The sequence below is a fragment of the Podarcis liolepis genome, assembly GCF_965112155.1.
Source record: "Podarcis liolepis genome assembly, chromosome: 10".
Classification (NCBI taxonomy): domain Eukaryota; kingdom Metazoa; phylum Chordata; class Lepidosauria; order Squamata; family Lacertidae; genus Podarcis; species Podarcis liolepis.
In genome coordinates, this window is record NC_139562.1 from 45,574,423 (window position 1) to 45,601,254 (window position 26,832).

A 26,832-nucleotide genomic window follows, 5' to 3' on the forward strand; every position below is an offset into this window, starting at 1 on the left:
ACATGTGCTTTAGTGACATTAATCTGTGTTTTATTCCTGAAGCACTAATAGTGGGGTTGTCCTCATTGGCTTTCTTATGCTGTCATGCTTCCTGGAGTTGTATTCATCTTTTCAGAGAGGCTTATCATGTAGTGCCAAATTCCTCCCAAAATAACATCTAGCAGTCATGTTGTGAAGAACTTACTTTTCTTCTCCTCCCTTCTTCCTAATGTGTGCTGTGATATGGTCAAATTATACTTCATCAGATTTCTTGAATAGTGTTGAAATTATTACTCCAAACCAGAGCAAAACAGGGCATCTACTGTGCATATATGTAGTGTTAAGTTGTGGGTGAACATATCAGACGACACAGCGATTCTTCAAACAGCTCTTGTTTATTCACAGGCCAGGACAGAACTGAACTTAAGGGTTCAGTCAGCCTGCTTATATAGAGCTCCAGTACAACGTTACTGTAACAACTTTCTAAAACTATCCAATCACTGAATGTCACTTTCGATCCCTTATTTGCATAACTATCTACAGTATCCCCCTGCTGGCCCAGGGTGAGAACTTCAATACATAACATGTAGCACACCTCTTGAGTTTTTTTTATATAATGCACAGTGATAGCTTTATATCAGAGGTGGGAAACGTCAGGCCTGGGGGCTGTGTGGAGCCTTCCAGGCCTTCCTATCTGGTCCCTGGAACTCTCCCTAGGCTATGCCCCTTCTCTCCACCCCACTCACTGCCTCTGTTCCATGGCTTCCTTGAATGCTTGGCACACTATGCTTCCCCGAACTGTAATGATATTTATTGTTTGCCTGATGGAAATGTGTTTGTGCATAGAAGTGCATGGCTGGAATGCAGCCTAATGTACAAAAGTGGGAATCACACCTGTTGTGTGTGTGTGTGTGTATCCCCACTGTATATATTTTCCTGTCTCGTCAAATTCAGTTACTAAAAACATGTATATCAATTAAGCTACACAGATCTGACTGAGTGTCCATTATTGCACTCACTGTTTGATGGACTTCTCTGCAAATGCAAGGTGCAGTCAGATTCCATCCTCAGTCAGTGGATCAGAACGTGAACTTCCACACTTAGATCTGCCAACTAGGCTCTGCCTCACTTCCATGGGTATAGAGGGAAGCTCATGAAGGGCTGCAACAGCTAGCCGTCCGGAGAAGTGTAAGCGGCTATTATTGCACTCACAAAGGTTATTCTGGCTGATGACATAACCATAACGTCATGCAATGATGTTATTCCTAGTCCTTTGGTATGTACCAAAACTGGATTATGCTTCATGCAGAAACATTCAGCAGGGCTCAGTGGATTCAGCTGATGTTATCTAGAAGTCCCTGGAAGCAATGACAGAACATGAGAGTCTGCCCAAAGGAAGTTCAGAGGAAGCAATAGGAAAGAGCTACAGGAGTGGCCATACCCTGGGAAAGCTGGAAGTGTCTTACCAATGCAAGAGGAATACGGAGAGAGGGAGGGGAGCATGAAAGAGCAAAGGAGAATAGAGATCCAAAAGAAAAAGAGATGGGAGGTGAGAAGGCCAACTGTTGCTCTCAGAACTGGAGATGCTGCACCAAAGCAGAGACTAGCTGGGCCAGAGCTAAAAGCAGAGGGGAGAGAGAAGGAGAGGGCAAGAAAGAGCATGGCTGGACAGACACCACAGCAAGAATGCCTATACACCAGGGGTGGTGAACCTTCTTCAGTCTGAGGGCCACATTTCCTTCTTGGCAACTTTGTGGGGACTTCATGGGCCAGACGGAGAGCTGTATTTGGCTCCCAGGAACGAGGTTCTTCACCCCTGCTACGCACACACTGTGGTGCTTATTTCTGAGTAGACCTACATAGGATTATGCTTAAAATTATGGTTCTGAAATCAGATGTGTGTTGTCAGGAAGCTGTGTCTGTGTTCACCTAAAATACTTCTACTTTCACAGATGAAGACTACACCTGGTTATAATTTGCATATTTTTATTTACATTTTCATGCCTGTGTACATCCAGCTGCTTGACTATTCAAGCACACTGAGCGCAATTCATTTCAATTAAAATCAGATGAATGTTTATCATCAACTTCAACATGGATTGTATCCATTGTGTTTAAAGTTACCCACTCTTTGCTGTTGAGAAGCATCATAAAATGCTGTTGAATTAATCATTGCCCAATATCAAAATGCCTTTGGGTATATTTATATAATTAAATTGAAGTAGTGAATAATTAACAAAAATAAACAGAATTATAACAAACATTAAGCACACAATAGCCCAACTGACTAAATTTTTTTAAGGCTGTATTACTAGAACCATAGTAATATATCTGGAGGACATGGGGGATTTTCTAGGAGTGCGCCTTATATTTGAAAAATGAACACTTTTTAATTAAATTTACTTTGTTGGTTTTGAACTGCCTCTTCTATGTACGTCTATGCACACTAAAATGCCATTTCATTAGGTCTGATGAACCAGCTGTAAATAATGCACTACAGTTGTATAAAAAAATGGGAAAACAGCAGAGTAAATTATCTGTCTTATATTTACTCATTCCGTACAGTAGGCTATGGATTGGAGCAGAATTCGGTGGGTTATATTTGGTTGCCCGACACTTCCTTCTAATTAACTTCATGTTGGCTGTGTTATTATGAAATGTAACACGAGAGGGAACGGAAATAAACACTGTTTTACAGAATTTCATGTCATGCAGTTCATACCTAAGCAAAATAATTCTGTTTTACAAATGTAACCTTATTTCAGAAGTCACATGCTGTGGAGAAATGTCAAAACCTGCAGTGTATTAGAGCTGGATGTTGTGTTGAATAAACAGAATCTGTTGCAATAAAAAGAATTCCTTTGTAAGCACCTGAAGTGTAAAATCATAATAAATGACAACAAAAATTCTAAAATGCTAATGCTAATAATAATAATAATAGTAAAGTATTTTTAAATGAATACTCATTAAGGCAAAAATCCAGGAGCAAGTTCATCCCAGTCTCCAAGCTACCCTAGGGGTTCCGTTGTGCTTACTTAGGGTTCAGTTTCCCTTGAATGATGGTCCATGGAGACTGTGGTGTCTTTAGGATATATGGATTGAGATACACATATATACAACCTGAGTACAATGTAGATGGAAGCGATCGCATCATTAACACTCCAACAGATTTTGCCTCCCTTTTGGATTTCTATGGGGTCCCTGCAAAGCCATTGTCTTCCCAGCTCTCAGTATCAGCATATGAGACTCATACATACACTAGGTTCCCTGACCTATTGCTCTCTTTCCTAGGATGTGAACAGCAGAGTTAGGTAGGGAGAGGGCCCATCCCTCCTCCTCCTCCTCCTCCTCCTCCTCCTCCTCCTTGAAGCATCGCCAGTTGTCTCTATGGCAACACATCTGTTCTTCAGCGCCTTCTTTATATATGCAGATAACGGACTTGGCCAGGGCCATTATCTTGACAAAGAGTCTGGTTTGGACAGTTCAATAGGTTCCCTCTTGTACAGGCTTTCATTCTGTAGATACAAAACCACAGGCACCATCCAAACCAACCCTTCAATCCTATTGCACTATATATGATGCTATTCCCCTGCATTTTTCTACCTAGAAAGGCTTTCCTTGAGCTTTCCATTTCTGTGGTCATTCTCTAGGTAGCATGCCAGGGGAAAACTCAGTATTGCAAGAATCTGTATTCTAATGTATCAGATCGAATCACCTCCTTATTCTCAGACCTTTGGGACGACTTTACATATTCCTTTATAAATGTAGATTCTGCATTTCACCAGGACTGATTGATATCCGTCCACAGGATGTAAACCATCACTAAAATCAACAGAGCAGCATTAAAAACAAAAAACCACAACACCCAGCCTTAACAGCATAAAATTCCACCAGGGACCCCATTCCCTTCTCCCACCAATATATTATGTCTCCTGACACCTCTCAACATCCAGTCCTCCTGCTGATGCAATGTGGAAACTTATAGCAGGGGAGTGTTTTTGGAGCAACAAGTATCCTGCAAAAATATTGTAAATTGGTCCTAATTTGTCTTTGATTTATTGAGCCACGATAGTTAAACATTATGTTCATCTCAGAGTTTTCTTTTATTAATTAAAATGACTGATGAAATTGAAGAAATAGGCAATGGCTAGTACCCAGTTTGGGGTCCTGATCCAATCCACCTAAAAACCTATAACCTTGGCAGCAGTGGCAAAACAAATGTTTTTAAAGTACCTACTACACACACTCCAAATGTGTACAGTTTGTGTGAGGTGTCAAGTTGGTGCCTAGAATACTGGGTTCTTGTATATGGGGGCAGGGCGGGGATTCCTTACAGCATTATGACAATCCGGGAATATGTGGTATTTTAATGCAACTCTGAAGGACATCCTAGGAAATCCATTTTCACATGATGAATTACAATGAGCAACTCCCCCAAATCACATCGACTGCAAAATGAAACACAGGTATACACAAACTGCTCAGGATTGTAATATCAACAATTCAATATCCTTTTTAGAAAGCTAGGGAAATTACATTAATTATGTAATGGGCAATTGAAATGAATAATATATTTGTTTAAAAGAAATGGGAGTGAGTATGAAATCAGACAATCATATTAAAAAGAATAATGCTAATAGGAACGGCAGACTTTTAGCACTGAGGAGTAGAATACAGTTCTTATAAAAAAAACATTTTAATTAAAAAAGTTTAAAGTCAATTACAGTGGTTCCTTGATTCTCAAACGCCTTGATACTCAAACAACTTGGAACCCAAACACTGCAAACCCGGAAGTAAGTGTTCTGGTTTGTGAACTTTTTTGAGTGTTACGCTTCCGATTTGAGTGTTATGCTGAAGTCTGTCTGTTTTTGCTATTTATTTTGTGTTTTTATTTTTGCAGCTCTTTTGTTTTTGTGACTGTGGAACCCAGTTCAGCTACTGATTGATTGACTGTGTGACTGCAGTACATTGTTTATAGCTTTCATTTTATGGACCAATGGTCTCGTTAGATAGTAAAATTCATGTTAAATTGCTGTTTTAGGGGTTGTTTTGAAAAGTCTGGAACGGTTTAATCCATTTTGCATTACTTTCTATGGGAAAGCGCGCCTTGGTTTTGGAACGCTTTGGTTTTGGAATAGACTTCCAGAAAGGATTAAGTTTGAGAACCAAGGTCCCACTGTATATAAACTTGCACATCCACCAACTGTTAAATTTTGAGCCATACAAGAAATAAAACAAAAATACAGTTAAAAACCATACTGCATCTAATACAACATACTACAATTGTTCCAACAGGCAGAAAAATAATTATGCAGTCCCCCAAGACCCTCAGCAATTTTCAAGTGGTCTGTGACAGTGGGTGGGGATGTTGGGGAACCACTCACTGAGTTTTAGGATCAACACAAATAATGGAGCATCACAATTCAGTTAGCTTAACCCCCGGTCTATTATAAAAGTGAAAGAAACATACTATGTTTTCAAACAGAGTATGTTACTTAACAGCAGGTAGGAGTAGGGGCTGTTTCAGTCAAGCGTTCCTTTTCTATGAATGCTTGCTTTTTCAATGCACTCTTGCTATAATAACCTGAGAGGCCTCGTGCTCCTTTAATTTTGATTCTGCATTGGGAACTGGCTGGTTGCAGTTATGTTTGGCAGCAATTTTCAAATTCTCTCAACAACATATTTTTCCAGCTGCTGTGATCATAGAGCTTTATGGCACAACTGTGTAAAAATTGTCTGGGTTTCATGCAGAAAATGCATACCTGGAGAGTTCACATTAAGAGAACAGTAGACTGGATAAACTGGCCCAGTATATAAGTGAAACGTATAATGTATACTGCATTTTTTTTTTAAGGCAATAGTGTCAGGTCTGAGTCAGATATGAGTCAATATGCTTTATTTGAGCATTAATATTACCATGTATATATTGTATTGGCATAGTTACAATTGTATGTCTGTTGGCCCAATATACAATGTTTATAACCTGTGTGTTGTTTTAATAGAATTATTATTAGATTTTAAGAAGCTTGAATTGCTTCTGTTTACTGGAATGAATATTGTGATTCGAGGGTCCGATCCCCGCTTGGTGGAATAAAGACACGTGGACACAGTGTATAAGGTTAATGGGCAAGAAAAGGCCACAACTTTATTGATTACAACATGTGAGAAGGTATTGGCTTAGGCATTGGACCACGGAAGATTTGACTCCACCCACTCGGAGAGGGGTGAGTCTGAAGAGGGGTTAACCACCAGTCGGGGGAGCCTGTTGATGCTAATACAACTATAAGCTCTCCCCTGATATCACCGAGGGTCGTGCCATGGCCCCCCGCCACACAGGCACCGGACAGGATCCACGACCGCCGGATTCCTTTAACGGAATACCCAAAATTGAAAGGGTAGGCGATGGCCACACCTTGCCCTTCCACAAACCAACAACACATTCCAATGCCTAACCGCCAAATACCAAGGAAGTTGTGACGATTGCTACAAGGTAGGCGAAAAAAACCAAAAGGCCGGTGCCAATTTGCCAGTTGGAAAAAATTCCTACTAGGCCCCCTGGGCAACCTGGGCGACCAACCATAGGTCCATAGCAAGGTCAAGAGAAAAGCTAAGCCCTAAAGGGAGTTGTGGGTGGGTGACTTGATGCGAAAAGGTGAGCGCAATGGGCAGAATGGCTGGCGCGGCTGCATTTGAGCAGCAAACCATGCCCCCCACCAAGCCCCCCGATTGGGAGCTCAACTGGGGGCATGGCGCACCAGCCATGTGAATGGGGCAGGGGGCAGAACGCCCCCTGCGTGACGCGAGAATCGCCTCCCGCTCACAACGCCTCCCCTCCGGGAGGAGGAGAGGCCTTATTATTTTTTATAAGAGAGGATATCTATATTTAGTTTTTAGGAATGATGTTGAATAAAAAGAGTGAGATAGTATGCTAAACAATACCTTTTGAGTTTCTACAGCTTGGCTCAGTTAAGAAATTGGGTTTATTGTGACAGCTAACTGGCTTACGTGTGGGGGACATCTGAGCTGATATAATGGTCACATACCTCTGCAGTTATCCAGGCAGCAAAAGTAGAAGAGTTTCTTTTTATCTTCAGTTCATTGTTGGATTTTAATGCTTTCCAGAAACAGCCTGTTAGCAGGAAAGTGTTGCTGTTCTCAAGAATCATAACAAACCATAATTGACAATTATTTTTTAGTGTTTTCAGTGAGGCACAAGGTACTATTCTATTGCAACAAGTGCTGATTGGAATGAAGACTAGGTCGTTGCCCTACTGCCATGACAACCTTGCTTACTTGCTGTATAAACCAAATAAAGTTGTGGCCTGTTTCAACCCACTAATGTGTGCTGGTTGTGCTCGTTCCCACTGCACTCACAAGCCGCATCCTGAAACTGCCACACCTATTATATTGGAGATAAACAGAAAGCAGAAGCCTTATGTGAAGCCAGACTATTGATCCATCGAGGTCAGACTGGCTTCATCTCTCCTGAGTTTCAGGCAATAGTCTTTTCCCAGCTGTAACTGGACATACTAGGGATTAAACTTGGAACTTCTTGCATGCTAACCATGTGCTCTTGCATTGAACTGCAACCCTTCCCAAAGGACTGTACAAAATGCATGTACAATATCCCAGTTCCAATCTCCAGTTAAATTAATTTAGTAGGAGGATTGAAATGCATTTCTGTCTGAAATGGCCTCTGTTTATCAGAGTTGACAGTATTATTGATTGATTTATTGAATTTATATTCTGTCCTTCCTCCCAAAAGAGCCCAGGGCAACATGGATGGCAGTAGACTAGGCTAGATGAGCCAACTAGAAAACAACTTCCAGTGTTCTGTTTCCCCCCAGTAAATATAAGTGTCTTGTCCAGACTGAATAGTGATTGATGGGATAGGAATAGGACATACCCTTCTAAATAACTCCCGTAGAAGTTTCTAATATCACATGCCATGTGGTAAACTGCTTATAAAACTGAAGGAAAATTCAAAATCACTTGTGGCATTTTCAGCAGGCTTTCCAATTTAGAATGTGCTGCTCTGAATTTATTCGTGTTTATATGCCGCTATCCACCTGCATTTTCTTGAATTTGTTTTAACAGTTAACAATGATGGAGTCTTGTAGGCCATTTTTTAATTATGCCACAGCAAAGTTAAACACCATCACCATCTTTTCTGTCTCAGGGTACTTAATTTTTTAACCTCTTTATTCTTTTAATATGCTGGGTTGCTGAATAGAAGGGCCAAAACACTGGGGGAGGCTTGCAGGGGCCAGGCTATTGGTCCATGCAGTGCTTCTGATAATTGGCTCAAATGTACCTGGATGTGGGGCTCCCTCTCTAACTCACCTTGTGCAGGGTTAGAAGAGCCTATTAGGAAGTCATATCCATCAAATAGGTGATGGAGCAAATTTATTTTCTTTTGTGCCAGCAGGCACCACTGGGTCCAGACAAGAAAGGGGATTTATACTAAATAACAGGAATAACTTTCTGGCCATGTAAGCTGTTTAACTATAGAACAGACTGCCTTGTAAGGCTGTGAGCTCTCTTTTGTTAGAGGTTGACCACTCATTCAAGGATCCTCTGTTTCACTTATTTCATTGGCTGGGAGGTTGGACATTTGATGTCAAGCTATATGATTCTATGTGTTCAATTCCCGGCTGCTTCTGTGGCTGACTGGGCAGGGAGTGAACAGGAATGTATAAGGTGAGTAAGGCCATGTTCACCCCTTCCCCTGTTGGGTCTCAGACTCCTGCTTCCTGACCACCTGTCCTGTAGAGTCTCTTATTAGATGTTGCTGCTGTCAGTGAGCGTCTATGGCTGGTATTTTGTTGTATGTGGTAGACATTCCCTGTGGCAGCTTGATGAAAGAGTCCTTTCCTCTCAGGAAAACATTGCTTCAGAAGGACTGCAGGTCCTCTCTGAAGATGTCCTGCCAGGGGAGCTATGCAGGTGCTGTGCTGTGTGTGTTTTCTCCTTCCTTCCCTTTGTGTACATTGTGCTCATAGAACAGTGGTTGGAAGTAGCATGAGGGGATTTCTGTCCTTTTCTGTAGTGATGATGCCAGGGGACTAGTACCTGTGGGGCTACGGGTGGCTGTGCCATTAGCAAAATGTCCCCTATCAACAGGAGCCCATTTTCTCTCTCTCTCTGCTTGTGAGAATAGACCCCTCATTACGGAATATTGCAGAGTTCCCAGGGATTCTGTGATCTGCTGTTTTTACAGAGTGTTTTCCACCTTTCCTCTTTTCTTCCTCCCCAACCTCCCAGTCTGAGCACCCATTCTGCTGGCATAGCTAGCATATCTTCTCCACACACACCCTCCTCAAGTAATGTGAGTGTAGGATTGTTCTACACATGTACATTCATCAGGGACGCGGACTTAGAAAAAATATTGGGGGGGCCCGGGAAAGCTCATGAATAATAAATAAGCTCATGAATATGCAAATAAAGTGGCTCCAGCCCTAAATCGGGCAAGCCACGCCCCCCAGCCAGCCGATTGGCTGGCTGGGAGGTGTGGCCAGTCGGGATTCCCCTGTTCTCGCGGGATTTCCGGCAGTGCCTTGGCTGGGTTCCCTTGGCCGGGGCTCTCCGATTAGGGCGCGCGGCTGGCTGGCTGGCGAAGGAGCAGGTGGGGAGGAGGCGGGGGACGGCGGCGGCGCTCTGGTGGAAGGGCGCCCGCCCGAGATTATTGGGGGGGCTGAGCCCCCCCCCCAAAATTTTTTGAGGGGGCTCGAGCCCCCTCAAGCCCCATGGAGTCGGCGCCTATGACATTCATGAAGTTCCATCATTAAGTGTCAACGTCTATTCTGACATCATTATGCTATTTCGATATATTAAACTTTTTGTGTCTATATGTGAATTAGGAACCTTCCCACTATTTCTGCTTAAAGGTGTTTAGTTTGTTTTTCTCATGCTAGGTAATAGCAGACCCTCCAAGTGTCCCTATTTTCCAGGGACATCCCTGATTTAGAGAAGCCGTCCCGGTTTCTGATTTAATCTGGGAATGTCTCACTTTTCCTTAGGATGTCCCTATTTTCATTGGAGAAATGTTGGAGGGTATGAAGTTATCCGATCCCCCAAGCCATCTGAAGGCAATTCTATATAGGGAAGTTTTAAAAATGTTTAATGTTTTATTATGTTTTTATATATGTTGGAAGCTGCCCAGAGTGGCAACCCAGTAAGATGTTTAGGGTATAAATAGTAAAATTATCATTATTGAATGGGATGTCCCTATTTCCATCGGATAAATATTGGAGGGTATGTAATAATAAACTAGCTCAATTCCAAGGTTTTAATTTATAGACACTTATCTTAATACCTTAAGAAATCATGGCACATTTTGAAATTTAATTTTACACTGTATCTGTAATAGTCAGGCATACTGTAGAAATTTTATTTAGCCACTGCTGCATATACTGTTTATTCCTATATGTGTGCAGCCACTTTGGTTTTCCCTTGGGAAAGAAAAGCAGGATACAAAATATGAAATGAATGACAGATATACATATTTTCTTGAGTTTTGTCAGGTACCTGATTTAATATCTCCTTTTTGTCTCCTATCAGACATACATCAAATTATTTGGGGATGAATTTTTGGAAGTATCCACCTACATTTATGTATAAAACATTTATGAAACATTTTTTTAAAAAATACATTTAATATTATTTTCTAGCCCCAGCATTTAGTATATGCAGCATAGACGGCCAACTGAACTCATTCAATATTTAATCTTCAGTGTTATAAGGCAAGGAATAATGTAAGCACGTCATGATGGATGATAAAGCAAGCGAGAATTGTAAGGTGACATATCAGAGCTCCGGTGAAAAACAATTAGTGGGAGAATCAGGCACAGCACTGTGGTTTCCCAGTGATAAATGCCTAGTGGGATAATTTGATGTTCCTGAAGAATGTGGGAGAGAAGACAGACATATCATGAATTAAGTGGTGTGTTTCGGTTGAAAGCCGTCTTGCCATGTTTAGTTTACACTGGCTTGTCACCTGACTTGAGCTCTGAAAAGAACAGGAATTGGCTCTTCATTATTCTGGTTGGCTGGTCCTCTATGATGTCACAAAGAGCCATTCTCCCATCTCTATAACAATTTCACGCTTAAAAAACACACCAAGCCTTTCCTGAAAAATTAAGGTGATGAATGAGCAAATAAATGCATAAATATTCATGTAGTGCTTTAAAAAATTCATGATGGTGGACTGCCTGCCTGAATCATGGCGGACAAGGCAAGGCTGATGCCTGATGCAGTGTTTGTTCCACTGGCATGCGCATTTGTCATTTCCATTATGAAGCTGAGCCCATTCCCATGGCAGCTGTGAACTCTTTCCCCCCATTACATTGGTCTTTCATCTTGAGTTGATACCATGTGACTGAATTTGGGTGTGCACTGTCCAGGCTTCCACCCTTGGACAAAAGATTCAGACTTTTGGCTCAGGAAATGCAAGAAGTCTTGCTAAAGAATTCAGTGTGTGACTTCCACATTAGCAGGTTACAAAGCTCGGAAGGTACATTGGCAGAAACTAAAATACATAGCTAGGCATCAACAAAGACATTGTCCGAACACCTGACATGTCCTCTCTACTTTTAAAGTGGTAGGGCCTGTCACAGGGGAAGCTGTTCATGCCCGTGCCGATGGTGGTACATCCTGGGCCATGGATCTTGAACCCAACCCTCTGACATGGCTAGCTCTGCTGATTGGCTGTCAGGCTCCCTGGCTACTGTGGGAATCTCACACTCCATTTCTGGGATGTCCAATGGCTCTGGAGCAGGACTCTCATCCAGATTACTGTCCCAGCTGTCCTCACCTCCTAACTCAAAGTCTTCCTAGTTATTCCTTTAGGACTTCTCCTGCCAATCTAGCTCTGTACAACTGGGTTTATGGGATCCACAACACATTGCGAAATGGCCTCACAGTGTTCCCAAGTTCAGATTTGTCAGTGCAAATGAAGTTCTACAAATGCAGAGGCACATTCATAATTTACAGTAGGGATGCTGCTAGGTACTTAAAAGACTCAAGATGCAGGCACATGACACAAAACAATCCATGTGTAAATTTATACATATACGTACAAAATTGGGCCTCTGAGCAAATTGAGATGGCTGGGTCTCATCAGCACTGTGCTTAACAGCATGTCCAGCACCCCTAAAAGCAAAGTAAGAGAAAAAGAAAGTGTTTTGGGAAAAACGGGGAGAAGGGACGGGAGAACTGGGACCTAACGCAAGAGATCAGCCGATTCCTCCCCTGACTACCCCATAATAACAACACCCCAGAGCCAGAGCATTCAATCAGATCTGCATGTATTTTAAGTACAGGTTGTAAGGGCTATTCCTTAAAATATTATTTCTACACTCTGGTTTCACACCAGTCAAGTGTCAAGTACATGCACTGAGATCTCCTTTCCTTTGCAAAATGTGTTCAAGGGGGAGCACAGTCCCTTCCTCCTTTCAGGGGTCACATTATTTACTCCTGTGTATTTTATCAAGAAAGGTAGCAATTTAAATACTTGTGTCTTCAACTTGGAAGATTCATGTCTATTTTCTATTCTGGCATATGCATCCAAATATAAGGAAAAGGAGTCAGAATCAGAAAAATATATACCGTATTTTTCTGTGTATAACACGCCCCATGTATAAGACGACCCCTATTTTTGGGAGCCCTCAACAGTTGTTGAGCTTCTTTTGTAAGACTGCTCAGCTGTTGAGCAGCTTTTCGGAGATCCCCCGCTCTGGCTGATGGAACTGGTGCCGTAATACACTGCATACTGGCACTCACCAAATACTCTTCCTAAGCCGGGAAGAGTGGGTAAGCAGCCTCCTCTCTGATATTTCCCTGCTACCGCTGCAGCACCAGGCTCCACTTACTTAGCATATACAGTGGTGCCCCGCAAGACGAAATTAATTCGTTCCGCAAGTCTTGTCGTCTAGCGAATTTTTCGTCTTGCGAATCACGAAATCCCATAGGAATGCATTGAAAATCAATTAATGCGTTCCTATGGTCAAAAAAAGTCCAAACAAAGCCAAATTTGGTACAACAACAGTTTATTAACTGCTCTTTAAAGTCACACATACTGTAAAGAGCAGTTCAAAAATTGAAGGGAAAATAAATTAACTTTATAAACAAAACATGTCTTTGTTTTTAGACAAAGAAAACAAAGTCGCGAGACGTTTTCGTCTTGCGAAACAAGCCCATAGGGAAATTCGTCTTGCGAGGCAAATCGAAAATGGAAAAACCTTTCGTCTAGCGAGTTTTTTGTCTTGTGAGGCATTCGTCTTGCGAGGTACCACTGTAAACCCGTGTATAAGACGACCCTCAATTTATCACAAAAAAAAATCAGAAAAAGAGGTCGTCTTATACATGGGAAAATACGGTATATAGCAGAAAAATGGGGGTGGGTGGGAGCAATCATTTTAACACTTCAAGAACAGAAACAAAGGTATGAAATTAACAAAATGTGATTGGAAAACGTAACAGGAAATAATGTTAAAGAGATGTTAGTGAGCTAGATAGAAAAGTGAAAAGGAATAGGGTGTGGGAATGCCAGAAGTAAGAGAAGATAACTATGAGCGCTGGAGAGAATGGGAAAGACATGATAAATCACTTTTGAAATGCAATCTAAGCAGGCATGCTGTATGCAGTAGAGGGCAGTGACTTAACAGCCTTGCAAATGAAAGCTAAAAAAAAAAAATACTGCTCTATGTGTCCTATATTTTAAAAGCAGTGCACATTATGGCCGTAATCCTGAAAAGTAAATAATGCATGAATAAGAAAGAGTCCTCCATCCAGATTTTTCTGGGGTTTTCATTTAAATAAACCTCATTTAAATAAACCTCATGACTGAACCACATTAAAAAATCTGATGATCATAAAACAGATTGGTTTGGGGAGGTTCCTGATCAGTCCACTCAGACACCTGCTGCAGATAAACATGAGGATCATATCTAGTACAGGCAATCAGCTGAATGGGGTGCTATTAAATGCAGAATGCCTCTCAGTCTTCCCCTTCCAAACTGCCATATTTGTGAGGGATGTGCCATTGACTTTGTCGGTGTGAAGAGACTCGTGCACCTGCTGTAGAAGTCCACACTGGTAAGCACAGTCTTCTCACTTGGGATGAGAAACATGTAAATGACTGGTCATGGCCCACTCTTTTAAAATGGGGTCAGAAGTGGCATGTCAGGTGTTGGGGCAATGTCTTAAGGTAAAGGTAAAGGGACCCCTGACCGGGGCAATGTCTTAGCTACAGTCAAACCTTGTAATCTGTTCTGGAAGCCCGTTCAGCTTCCAAAATATTTGACAACCAAGGCGCGGCTTCCAATTGGTTGCAGGAGCTTCCTGCAGTCAAACATTGGACATTCAGCTTCCGAAAAACATTCGAAAACCAGATTGTTTACTTCCTGGTTTTCGTCATTCGGGAGCTGAAACGTTCCAAAACGGAGGCATTCGGGATCTAAGGTTCGACTGTATTTCTTAGTTGTGCATTTTAGAGCTCTGTTACACTGGGCTAATGTTTAGAACTTGTGCTGACTTCTTGAATAAAGCTTTTGGGTTTTCTCAAGTTAAAGCCAGACGTACAGGTTTGAAGTTCAATTAGAGGAGAAACCTGTCCGCCCCCCACCCCCCATACTTGGTGTCATTGTGGTAATATCTAGGCCTCAAAATACATTTTTCAATTGGGTTTAAGCATCTAGCACACACATTAATTTATTTGTCCTCTATCAGATTACCAGAGGACAGATTAAAGGACACTGGATCAGTTATTTCACCATTTACATGGATCCTAAACACCGCCAAAATCTGATTGTGTGAAGAGATTCAGCAGAGTGTGAGTACCGTATTTTTCGCTCTATAGGACACACTTTTTCCCCTTCAAAAATGAAGGGGAAATGTGTGTGCGTCCTATGGAGCGAAGACGCCATAGCCTGGCGACCCTCTCCCGGCTGGAGAGGTAACGCGGGGCTATGGCAGGAGCCTCTATAGCCGCGTGTCACCTCTCCAGCCGGGAGAGCGCGCACGGGGCTAAAGCAGCCCCCCCGCGACCCTCTCCCGGCTGGAGAGGTGACGTGCGCCTATGGCAGGAGCCTCCATAGGCGCGCGCCACCTCTCCAACCGGGAGAGCGCGCGGGGGGCTAAAGCAGCCCCCTGCGACCCTCTCCCGGCTGGAGAGGTGACGCGCGCCTATGGCAGGAGCCTCCATAGGCGCGCATCACCTCTCCAACCGGGAGAGCACGCGGGGGGCTAAAGCAGCCCCCCGCGACCCTCTCGCGGTTGGAGAGGTGACGTGCGCCTATGGCAGGAGCCTCCATAGGCGCGCGTCACCTCTCCAGCCGGTAGAGCGCGCGGGGCTAAAGAAGCCATAGCCCCGCGACTCTCTCCCAGCTGGAGAAGTGACGCGTGACTATGGCAGCAGCCTCTCTGCTGCGCCTTTCCGCTGCTCCCTGACCTGCTCTTTGGGGCTGGTGGTGGGCTTCCCCCCGCCAGCCCCAAAGAGCAGGTTGAAAGGAACCTGAAGCCTGGAGAGCGAGAGGGGTCAGTGGGCACCGACCCCTCTCGCTCTCCAGGCTTCCAAGGTAGCCGCCTGAACGCACCTTAAAGGGCACCTTGTTTTAGAGCGGGAAAACAAGAGGGGGAAAATTCTCCCACTCTCTGCGCAGCGCCTCCTGCCGCTTCACTGAAGGGGCGCTGGGCAGAGAGCGGAAGAATTTTTTTCCCTTGTTCTCCCCCCTCTAAAACAAGGTGCGTCCTATTGTCCGGTGTATCCTATGGTGCGAAAAATACGGTAGTCAGGAAAAAAGGGTGGGGGGAAAGGAATCAAACCCAAAATTATAATCTTTCAGAGCTGAGTTATAATGGGCATATAAAATCAAAATGCTGACACAACTTGCACTGTGATAATGAGATACTATAGTAATGGGAGATTTAAAGAAGATGTTTTCTTATTCCAAATATTACAGTGCCCTAGCATATGCAGTCATCACTCCATGGTGTTTAAGAATCATAGATTGCTGTAGATGTTTTATACTCTGCTGAATCTCAGTGTTTGCTAAATTCCCTTCCCACCGATTCCATATACTCTCTCCTTCTAGCCTGAGAGAAATGAAGCAGCCCTGCAGCTTTATATTTCATTTCCTACAGCTTACTTTATAATAGTAGAGAGAGTACTCTAGCTTCTAGTCTTAATTGCTCTTGAGATAATATGGAGGTCAACATCTAATCATTCTCTGTGTCGTTTCAGAAGTACTGCCCTGTCTAAATTGCTGAGCTATGTGTTAAAATGTCTTTTGGAAGGTATGTCTGTTGGAAGGTTTCCCACAAATTGAAGGCTTTATTTAATGAAGAAATATGCATATTCTGTTTTTGTTTTTAACTGCCTCACCTAGTCCCTGGTGCCTAATCCAAATATCCCATCCCTTAGAATGCAACCCAGTATATGACCGCATAGTTTTGTGTTTTGTTTTTACTATTAATTTCTTTAAACATATTGTTGTGAGTTTGTGGGTGCTAGGACACTTCTAAATTCCTGGAACCATTATGTGTTAGAATTTTCTCAAGGTTTGGGGTTTTAAAACTGGGTGCAAGACCTGTGTGTATTAAGTTGTATACGAGACAATTCTAATCCCCCTGAAATCAGCAAGTGTCAACAGCTAATTAAGCCAGGCTAAGATTTCTGCATGAGGTGATAGCTTGGGGGATGAGTCATTAAGAAAAAACAAAGGATCAAGGGACTCTGTCTGAGATGGCAAATGGGGTTCCTCCCTCAGCCAATAAAGCAGTGTGAGCTAGAAGCTTAGGGAGGAAGTAGGAGTTATGTGACTGGAAGAAGCATAGTAGCAGGCAGAGCACAATGGCTGATGTCTGCTTGAATCAAAGGCTGTGGCTGTAGGAGAAGCAAGACCCTCAATGGCCCAGGCTGTATAGTAGGGTAAATGAACCATATATCATAAAGACCACCTCAGTCTCCGCTGTGCCTCATTTCCAAAAGGAAATATGGACCCTAGGTGAGCTGCCTGGAATCCCTGGAATCTCACACCACTTGGAGATTGTGGGGATCTGCAACAATATGCTTAGTTTACAAAGGGGAACAAAGTTTGATACAGCTTGGGATAGCGAGCTCAGCTGAATTGGGGTATGTATATAACTGAAATATATTTTTAACTTCAGTTTCAGGGTCTTTTCTGTAGCATGTACCATTTTACTTAAACTTTTAAAATGGAAAATGTAAAGTAATAGCTGTCACTTTGAATCAACTGAAATGTTTGAAAATAGTTTCCAAATGTGGTTACCTGTGATTACCCCTGAACTCTAAATCGTTCTTTAGAAATGGAAGTGAAGTCACCAAAGCATGGTGAAATTAACACTTACTGTCTTTAATCAAACAGGCCTCATTCTTTTTAATCAACTCATTAGTAACTCACATTAGTTGTGCTTTGACTTCTGTTGACACTGTCTAGATCAGGTTGGTCCAACACATGGCCAACGAAGCCTTTTTTTTGTGACCCTCAGCAACATTTGACACCCCAAGAACCGGAAATGCAAGGCGCTGGGCTTGGGGGAGGATGTGTGAGGGTTCTGACAGGTTCCTGGCGTCCTCCCACCTCCTTCCCAAAGCTTAGTGCTTTCCTAAACCAAGAAGGTGGGAGGGCTCTGGGACTATACCAGAGCCTCTTGCCTCCTTCCCCAAGCCCCGCAGAAGGCTGTATGAGGACTGGGGTATGTGTGTGTCAGATTTCCACTCTAGACCCTTTCCCCTCTTGGCTGATAAAAACCAGCAGAGAGGCAACAGCTGGCTGGGCCAGGGAGGTGATCAATGCCTCTTCTTTGTGTACCTCCTCCTCGAGAGGTCTGGAAGGTGGCAACACAGGAACAGGCCTTCTCTGCAGTGGCTCCTCGTCTGTGGAATGTTCTCCCTAGGGAAGTTCACCTGGCGCCTTCAGTATACACCTTTAGGTGCCAGACAAAAAATGTTCCTTTTTAACCAGGCCTTTGGATGATTTGATTGACATCCTGTGTCCTTTTAAAATGTGGGTTTTTGGGGGGTGGGTTTATTTTGATTAAGTATTTTCTGGTTTTATATTTTGATTTTATTCTTTGAACTGCCCTGAGACCTCTGAGTATAGGGCTGTATGTAAACTATATTAATATTATTAAATTAATGTTGGCTTTGCTTCCCACTCCCTCACAACAAGGTAGTGTGTAGCCCACAGGTTCCATGTTGAAGTACTTTTGCGGCCCACTTGGAACGAAACGTTGGACCATCCCGGTCAAGATCTTGCCTCTTGCAGCTCCTCAAAGAGTGTTGAGCTAGTATACCATTGTGGCAGTCTGCATATATGTAAATAGTATGTAAATAGTGCGCCAGTGGAAGTAATCATAGGATGGTGCCATATATTACGTTAAGTTTATGCCTATTAAGCAGGGCTTTTCCCCCCAGCCAGAACTCACTTCTGGCACCTCTCAGGTGGGTGCAGTTGCCATTATAAGAGAACAAGGGAGGTGTTCATGGTGAGTTCCGGCACCTCTTTTTCTAGAAAAACAGCACTGCCATCAAGCCCTGCTTAGACTTAATAACCTATGTTTGTGATCTGATAATTATTGAGTTCTTCTGTTCCTTCTGAAAAAGATTTAAAACATTGCATTATTTATTCCACCACAGACTTCACCACTGATTTTATCTCTACATTGTTATTTCGCAGTATTTCACATTGCTCTGCTCCCAGTTTTCCTTTGCTGTCCTCTGTGTGAGGACAGCTCTGGCCTTTGCTATACTCGTTATATTCTCAACGAACTGTTTCTTCCACAAATGCATTTAAACTTTTAGCACTGCTGTTTCTATGTTTGGGAGAGTCAGTCTCTTTAAATTTCCAGATATACTTTGCTGCTAGTACTCTCTGTGGCTTTAATGTTGTTCAACTGTCTGATTATATAAACTGTCTGATACAGTCATGCCTTGGGTTATGAATGCTGCGGGTAGCACGTTTTCGGGTTGCGGACCGCGCTGAACCCAGAAGTACTGAAATGAGTTATTTCCAGGTTTCAGCACTCGCGCATGCGCAGAAATACAAAATGACATCACGCACATGCACAGAAGTGCCGGATTGCATCATGCGCGTGCGCAGACATGGCACTGTGGGCTGCGGACGCTGTGGGTTGCGAACGTGCCTCCCACACGGATTACATTCGCAACCTGAGGCTTGACTGTATATCAAGAAGGGGAGGTAGCCAACAATTCTTGCTTTTGATCTTGAGTGGTCACACAGCGTGCACATCAGCAATTAACTTCTGTTACCACTATTCGCCTACTCTTCATACCTTCTGCCAGGTATTTTCTTCCAGCTGTGTAGGCACCAGCAACTTTGTTTAGTTTAGTTTTTCACAAATTATGCATAAATCCGTTTATGTATCTCCCACATCAGCAGCTATACAAGGTAACACCATGAAAACGACAACCTGCAGGCTCATTTTTCATTCTCATATATTGTTAACATGCTCTATATCCTTTTAAAGCTATTTCCAAACGACAGTTTTTCTAAATGGCATTTTACATGTGAGCAAAACAACCAGACGTGTGACATGCAAGATCACTCAGAATTTCTTAAAATACATTTTTAAATCTCTTACACTTTTTATGTTACACTAACAATATTCCTACACATGTAGTTGTGTACATGAAATAACAGGAGGTTTTTAGAAAGTATGAAGCTTCATGTTGCAGCATATACCCACAGTTACATGCTGTCAACTTTGAACCAGTTTAGCTGCCATGAATTTGTATCACGAGCAGTGAAAATTCTGATGTTCAAGCCTCTTTCACAATTAGGCATTTTCAGGATTTCTTGCAGTCAAGCCATGACAGTTAAGCCAGATTTTTACTGGTGGGGTGAAGGCCCTCTGGATAGTATTGTGTTATCAATAATAAACAGTGATAGGAATGATTGCACAAGGTGAACAGTGTGCAAAGCTATAAATATATCCAGTGATATACTACAACAGGTCACATAAACACCAAAACAGGGAAATATTATCTGTCTAAATACATTTTTGCTTCCATTTTTCATCAGGAATCAGTGGGTCTTTAGGAAAAAATACTCTTCCTGCAGTTTTAATTCTGCCCGCACAGTTTCTGGTTGCGTTCCAAACATTACCTACGCTGTGTTAGAAATAACTGTAGATCATTATAAAGTGGCAGACAGAATGACAGAATACTGATGAATTGCAGCAACAGGCAATAGGATCTGTTCAACAGGAAGGATTCTTTTCATAAGCATATGTCCAAACAGCATTAGTAAAATAGAATAAAGCAATGCCAGCTACAGTATCAGACGGCCCACTCCTTCCCCTTCTCCCAAAATCTCTGGAGAGAGACCTTCCTCCTCCCCCCCTCACTAGTTGTTTTTGTTTGCCTTTTAACACCTGTGACCAAGAGGGAGGGGTAGGGAGGAAACCTTGTTTAACCCGTGTGTCGCCCTTGTAATATTGCAAATCCTTTTCAGATGCTGTTTAAACATTTTTTTTGTGCAATGAACATGTGCTTTCAGTAATATGTGCATCAAAATTAGGATGCGTAGGCAGAGCCTTTTGAAGTCTGTGGAAAAACCTAACATGGGTCACATTCCGTTTTCAGTTCTCATCTAATCTGAACCTAATCGTAATCTAACTGCACCACCACACACACAAATTTCTGGCACTGAAAACTCTTGGCTGCTTAGGAAAAATAGTGGAAAGGAGGATAATTCATGCAGGAGTAGCTGAGAGTTTCTCCAGGACCAAACCCACTATTAAGGCAAAAGCGGGAACCTGAGGCAGTAGATACAGCTCCTGCATTTTTGTGCGTTGTGCCAAATAATGATGTCAGCCAGGTCCCACAGGAGTGTGTGTGTGTGTGTGTGTGTGTGTGTGTGTGTGTGTACTCTGTAGGGGAAACTTGTTTAGTGCTACTTTTCTGGTAGTCCATAGATGTCAGTTCATTTTAGAGTCTAGATGAAAGCAAGGAAAAAATATGGGAAGAAGAACCAGACAACTGTTTGCAAATGGGGACTCATGACCTTTTCATCTAAGTTACTTTCGACCAAGGACACAATGGAAAATGGCAGGCATTTTGCTCTTAAGGGAGTGTGCATCTAAACAGAGTGCATAAAGCAATTACTTCAAAAATGGTTTTAAAAGCTGGATCTCTAAAAAATTAATAAACGGGGTCTTTTTTAAAACCACTTCAGTTATAGCACATCTCTTTAAAAAATAATGAGGTTTAAGATGAAATTTAAATGTGATACATGTATGTTGCAACCTAGAATTATCTCTTTAAGTCTTAGATGTGAAGGACACTCAGCACTGTCACCAGCTACAACAAGGGACACTGGGGTGTTGTATTCCCTTCCCTTCTACCAGGACACAGGTGGTGCTGTGGTCTAAACCACTGAGCTTCTTGGGCTTGCTGATCAGAAGGTCGGTGGTTCAAATCCCTGCGACGGGGTGAGCTCCTGTTGCTGTGTCCCAGCTCCTGCCAACCTAGCGGTTCGAAAGCAAGCCAGTGCAAGGAGATAAATAGGTACCGCTGAGCCTGGAAGGTAAACGGCATTTCTGTGCATTCTGGTTTCCATCACTGTGTTCCATTGCGCCAGAAGCAGTTTAGTCATCCTGGCCACATAACCCAGAAAGCTGTCTGTGGACAAATGCTGGCTCCCTTGGCCTGAAAGCGAGATGAGCGCCACAACCCCATACAGTGGTACCTCGAGTTACAAACGCCTCAGGTTACAAACAGCTCGGGTTATAAACTCCGCTAGCCTGGAAGAGTTACCTTGAGTTGAGAACTTTGCCCCAGGATGAGAACGGAAATCATGTGCCAGCAGTGCAGCAGCAGCAGCGGGAAAGCACGCCCCTAGTTAAGAACAGTTCCAGGTTAAGAACGGACTTCCGGAACAAATTAAGTTTGTAGCTAGAGGTACCACTATAGTTGTCTTTGGCTGGACTTAGCTGTCCAGGGGTCCTTTCCAGGAAGCACACCATGGCGAGGGGAAGTTCAAACAGGCACCAAGTAATTGTACCACAGAACAGGAAACTGCAGGAAGTTTGTGTTTCCTTTACTGGCTGTAAACTGAGGGAGGAAGATATTAAAAGCATTAGAGCCCTGCTGGATCTTTACTGTGGTAGGGAAACTAAAATACTCCTTGGGCCCAGTGGCCAACCTATAGGAAGCCGCTGAAAGCAGGACCCCAAGTTCAAAAACACTCTCCTCACCTGTGATTCCCAGCAACTGGTAAACAGCCTCTGATAGTGGAAGAGGTTATTCTGGGTATTGTCTCCAGCCAGGGGACTGTGGATAACAGGAAGGCTGCATCAGGTTTAGCCCCCCCCCCCCCCAAATATCAAAACCAGTGGAGGAAGATCAGCATAGTCTGAACTGGATGTAAATGCTCAACAACTTTGTTGTCTGACATTGCCAAAATGATATTGTTCCTCCTCCTATCTTTGATGCCTTTTATAAGTAGTTTTGGATTTCTCACGCGTGTTGTTAATTTTTGCAGTGTTTAAAGAATTTGAGATTAAGGAGCAATGTAATTTTGATACAGGTTGGTTTAAATAACCAAGAAGCAAATGCAGCTTTGGGATTTAGAAGTATGTCATAGTAAATCATTCTGTTAATTTCTTATTTAGTTTCGTCCATAATATCTGTGGACAAATCTGCAGCTGACAGATTGCATTTCAAACAGTTATGTTTCTTATTCCTATATAGTTTAGGAGTTAAGTGACTTCAGAAGTATCCCATTTTCATTTAGGCACAATGCCTTTTACCTGATGTGAGTTGATGTTTTGCCTGACACGTGACATAACAATATAACTACCTGTAATCCTAGGCCTTCTATCACAAAGACTGAGGTAGACTGCTTTTTCACATACAAAAAAAGAACTTTGGCTCCTTCTAGTCCATAATTCTCTTTCTCAGTGACCACTCCATTTAAAGCTAAATCTTAAATGGTTTTAAATTAGTTGCCTTGATTTAAATCAATACATACTGTCTCTAAAGCTTTGCTGTAGCATTTTTACCTTTTAATTTCTGAAGTGGGCTTGATGTAAAAGAGGTGACAAAAAAAAACAGTTGGGACTGCAATGCATTCTCCATAGTGCAAAGCCCCAGCCATGCAGATTCAAGTCATCCAGAAGCTAAATAAGAGTTTCATGCTGTGTTTAATTGGTCAGAAACATGAGCTGCAGGGTTCTGGAACTTAGTGAACAGGACTGCAGTTTTCAGTGGAATTTCAATATTAGACTTGCACCTTCTGTTTTCAGGAAAGCCTCCATTCAGTTTTAGAGAAAACAGTTGATGATTTTGGAGCCAGATCACAGTGCTGCCATGCTTGGCTGAGTCCTCCTGTTAATAAGTGCAGACCCTACTATATAGCAGTAGCTACCAGTGATTTTTTAAAATTATTGTTACGTTTGTTAGAAATTTTTCAGTACAGTGGTACCTCGGGTTACCTATGCTTCAGGTTACATATGCTTCAGGTTACAGACTCCGCTAACCCAGAAATAGTGCTTCAGGTTAAGAACTTTGCTTCAGGATGAGAACAGAAATCATGCAGCAGTGGTGCAGCGGCAGCAGGAGGCCCCATTAGCTAAAGTGGTGCTTCAGGTTAAGAACAGTTTCAGGTTAAGTACGGACCTCCGGAACGAATTAAGTACTTAACCTGAGGTACCACTGTATGCACAACTGCCAGCATTTCCCCCTCAGTAAACCCTCTCGTCCTTCTCCACCTCCCTCCGCTAACCATATATCCCACTGCCCATCACAACAGACATTTGAAGTCTTTTATGCAGTAAATAAGCCAAACCAAAATAAGTAAACATTAATGCATTAGCAATCACGATACCTATTAGAATTACAGTATTAGTAATACTGATGTCAAAAAACGGGGGGGACGACAAATAGTGCCTTGCTTAAAATCCTAGATGCTACTTAGCAAACAGTATTGTGCAAACAACCATTTGTTTTTGCCACTTTTCCCAGCATCCCAAGTACACCTGGCACTCTCCATCTCTCTGCAGAGAGCATATGTCCCTGCTGACCTTAAAAGGGCTGTGAAGTTTTTTCTGAGTCCCTTCTCTGATTAGCCCCTTCTAGCACCTTTTCCCTTTTCCTCAAGCCTCACTCTCCACCCATGCTTCCTCCAGATTCTTTTGTCTGAGGCTGTCTGTGCACTAACCCATTTGTAGCGCAGAAATGTCATTTTTCTGAATCTGGGATTCTTTGAGCTTGTTCTTATGTGCTACATTCAGTCTAGATCGGTTCTTGATACTGCCATCCAGAAGAGTGGGTGTGGTTTCTTTACAAGTGTTTAAAAACCTTTCCTTTGATTGGGTTATTCACACCTTTTTTGTCCCTGCACATGCCCCAGGTGAATGAAGAAGGATTGTGGTGTGCACTCATTCACTACTTCATTGGGCAGGTGTGGCTATTACCCTGCCATTGCCTGGACTGCCCACATCTGTTTTTAAGTAGCATACTTTTCGTGAGCAGTGTAATGCCAGCCAAACAGTCTTCCACTATCACACAGGAAGTGGACTTCAAACTGTTCAGTTTCCTGAGGAAGTAATCATGTCATGCCACCACAGCAGCTCAGCCAATCAGGGTTTTCACAAGCATAATAATAATACTTTTATTGTCATTGTACAACCTGTGTACAATGAAATTAAACAAGCCTCCCACCCACCCAAACACTCAATCTCATTCCACTCTGTGTGCTTATCGAACAACACACTACCTCACAAGTCAATTGCGCTATGTTATTTTCCGTTCAACAGCCTAACAGCCCACGAATAGAAGCTATTTTTTAGCCTGTTGGTATGGCTGATTATATTTCTATATCTGCTGCCTGAGGGTAGAAGATTAAAGAGGTGATGGCCGGGGTGTGAGTCATCCCTGATAATTTTTCTCGCTCGCATGAGGCAACGATCCCTTGCGATGTCATCTAGCGGACTCATGGGACAGCCCATGATATCAAGTCCCTCTGTAGAGACTTCCTGTCCGTGGCTGGAATACAGTAGATGTTCTGCTGACTGTAAAAACTGCCCCTTAGTTCCACGGAAGAAATTATGCAGGCTTCTGAGAACAGCCCATAGTCGTTCCAGCTTAGAGCTGATAAGCAGCTGATCTTTAAAGTTCTACATGAGAAACATATTCTGTTTCTCATACAAATGTTTTCAAACAGGTATCTTCTCCCCAAAAGGCTCAATTCAATCAAAACATGGGATGTATGACCTGTCCTCAGGTTACAAATGAAAAAGACAATACCTGTAAGTAGAAAAAGAAAAGGTAGAGGTGAGAGATCAATCGGACTAAACTAACATAAAGTGATGTGTTGTCATCAGGAATTTATATTCAGTTGGAGCCAAGCTGATCTTCTGTTTTTTTAATATATAATATTTATTAAAGGTTTTAAACAATATAACACCATACATATACTCCAACCAAAAACAATAAGTGAACACCATCACCAACATAAAAAAGACATATAAAAAAGGACAACAAACCAAAATAAATCATATAAAAAGCATAAAAAATAATTCAGTTTCATAAACCGAATTTCCATAACCTTCTTTTTCGACTCCCTCACATCTCCCTTTTCTGTGTTCCCATTTATAAAGTCATGTTCAGCAATACATCACCTTCTCTCAAAACTTGTTCTAAATTGTACATTTCAGCTATTATGTCTCTGATTTTACCCTTTGTTACCAATATTTTAATATTAGGCTTGACATAATATTGTTGTTATTCAAACTCCACCTTTGTTCTTATAATACAATTCTTTTCATACTCCTTTCAACTGTCACTAATGCCATATTGTCTATATACCCTGCATCATTCTAACATTCATACCATTTACAATGCTTTTGTAAATAGTCCTTAAATTTTTTCCAGTCCTCTTCCACTGTCTCTTCTCCAAGGTCTCGAATTCTGCCAGTCATTTCTGTCAATTCCATGTAGTCTATCAGTTGTGTCTGCCATTCTTCCAGAGTGGGCAAATCTTGTGTCTTCCAGTGTTTAGCGATGAGTATTCTTGCTGCTGTTGTAGCACAAGCTGATCTTCTGTTGCTGATGTTCTTACTTGGATAGAAGGGTGCAACTTACTCATTGGCCTTTGTTCATCTAGCTGGTGGTGGAAGCCAGAATGTTCCTGTACTCCTGCTGTCTCAGCACACCTAGCACAGCACAATGGAGTAAAACAAACCCCTTGCAGCTACAGTGGTGCCCCGCAAGACGAATGCCTCACAAGACGAAAAACTCGCTAGACGAAAGGGTTTTTCGGTTTTGCGTTGCTTCGCTAGACGAATTTCCCTATGGGCTTGCTTCGCAAGATGAAAACGCCTTGCGCTTCTTTTTAAAAGCCGCTTGAAGAGGCGCAGTTGCGACGGACCGTGCTTCGCAAGACGAAAAACATCGCAAGATGAAAAGACTTGCGGAACGAATTATTTTCGTCTTGCGAGGCACCACTGTACTTGTCCTGTGGCTAGTTGCTGGAGCCCAGCTGGTCTTCCCCTTGATCTAGTATTCTTCTGGGTAGGATGAGTGCAGGCTCACAATGTCCCTTGTTCGTCTGTCCCTAACAAACACAAATCAGATTGTTTATCATGTCTAGAGGTAGAGGTATGTCGTTTCTTTATAATCAAATTGTTTGCTGAAGTCATATGGTGAAAGGCTGTTAAAAACTTTGTGGGAAAACATATTGTTATGTACTGAAGTTCTCACCTTGGGCCAGCAGGGGGATACTGTTGATAGTTTTCACTCAGGTCCATATATTCAAATAAGGGATTGAAAGTGACGTTCAGTGATTGGATAGTTACAGAAAGTGGTTA

General features: G+C 42.5%; 1 protein-coding gene and 1 long non-coding RNA gene across 21 annotated transcripts in view; one reads left to right on the forward strand and one right to left on the reverse strand.

Annotated features, from left to right (window-relative positions):
• The window catches only part of LOC310687961, a 41,356-nt gene extending 40,063 nt beyond the window's left edge, over positions 1–1,293 (reverse strand). For all 4 annotated transcript variants that reach the window (XR_014516682.1, XR_014516683.1, XR_014516684.1 and 1 more), the window contains exon 1: positions 999–1,293. This is a non-coding gene — a long non-coding RNA (uncharacterized lncRNA). The remainder of the gene's footprint in view (positions 1–998) is intronic.
• Positions 1–26,832, forward strand: part of GRIP1 (glutamate receptor interacting protein 1) — a 344,378-nt gene that overhangs the window by 143,906 nt on the left and 173,640 nt on the right. The window lies entirely within an intron of this gene.